The following is a 1722-nucleotide window of genomic DNA, read 5'->3' as shown; positions in this document are numbered from 1 at the left end:
TAATGAGATGGATGAAGCTGGAGCCCATTATACAGAGTGAAGTAAGCCAGAAAGATAAAGAACATTACAGCATACTAACACATATATATGTAATTTAGAAAGGTGATAACGATAACCCTATATGCAAAACAGAAAAAGAGACACAGAAATACAGAACAGACTTTTGAACTCTGTGGGAGAATGTGAGGGTGGGATATTTCAAAAGAACAGCATGTATACTATCTGTGGTGGGGCAGATCACCAGCCCAGGTGGGATGCATGGGACAGGTGCTCCGGCCTGGTGCACTGGGAAGGCCCGGAGGAGTCGGGTGGAGAGGGAGGTGGGAGGGGGGCTCGGGATTGGGAATGCGTGTGAATCCATGGCTGATTCGTATCAATGTATGACAAAACCCACTGGAAAAAAAAATAATAATAATAAAAAAAAGAAAAAAAGAAAAAAAAATAAAATAAATTTAGCGTGAATATCTGGAATTTCTCAGTTCATTGTTTGTTGAAGCCTAGCTGAGAGAATTTGGAGCATTCCTTTGCTAGCGTGAGAGATGATTGCCATTGTGAGGTCGTTTCAATGTTCTTTGGCATTGCCTGTCATTGGGATTGCAATAAAACTGACCAATTCCAGTCCTATGGCTACTGCTGAGTTTTCTATATTTCCTGGCATATTGAGTGCAGTACTCACAGCATCATCTTTTCGGAATTGAAATAGCTCAACTGGAATCCCATCACCTACATTAGCTTTGTTCATGGTGATGCTTTCTCATCCCCACATGACTTTGCATTCCAGGATGTCTGGCTCTAGGTGAGTGATCACACCATCATGGTTATCTGGGTCATTAAGATCATTTTGGTATAGTTCTTCCATGTATTCTTACCACCTCTTCTTAATACCTTCTACTTCTTTTAGGTCCATACCATTTCTGTCCTTTATTGTGTCCTTATCTTAGGTTTGAGAGATAAAAGATTTCATGGGAAGAGACTCACACTATATGGAAAAAAAAAAAAAAAAAACCTCAAGTAGTAGTGGCTTGCCATTGAGCTGCCTTTTGCACTGGTGGTGGGATGATTTTCAGTGCTCTAATGAGTAAGCCCACCAGTCTACTTCAGGCTCACTTTGTACTAGGCCAATCCATGGTAACGACTTAAAGTAAGCTGCTTATGTATATGCCTTCATGTGAAAGAGCAATGCTGAGTTAATTTCCTTCTATTTCAAATCATGACTAATATTTATATTGATAAAGTTAGTGTACTGTGGAGTACAATAATCATTTGCCTCATTCTCAACATTGTTTAGTTTATATTGCTATTTTTGTCTTCAGTGAAAGTATTTTCCTTTTTTAATATTCTATTTTTATACTGGAGGACAATTGGTTAGCAATGTTGTGATAGTTTATGTCTACAGCAAAGTGACTCAGTTATACATATATCTATTCTTTTTCAAATTTTTTTCCTGTTTATGTCCTTACAGAGTATTCAGCAGAGTTTCCTGTGCTATTGAGTAGGTCCCTGTTGGTTATGCATTTTAAATACAGCAGTGTGTACCTGTCAATCCCAAACATAGTTAACTGAAATATGTCTTTTATCATGAGTCACTTTAAATTAGTGTTGGAAGTAAACAGAATGTACATTTTATTAATGATAACATATTAATTAGAAAAAAATATTCATTAGGCACAGTACCAGACATTAGAAAACAAGTGTCTTAAGATTTCTCTTCTCTTGAAAATC

The sequence above is a fragment of the Dama dama genome, chromosome X, assembly GCF_033118175.1.
Source record: "Dama dama isolate Ldn47 chromosome X, ASM3311817v1, whole genome shotgun sequence".
Taxonomy (NCBI): Eukaryota; Metazoa; Chordata; class Mammalia; order Artiodactyla; family Cervidae; genus Dama; species Dama dama.
Note: the sequence above shows the minus strand (reverse complement) of the source record.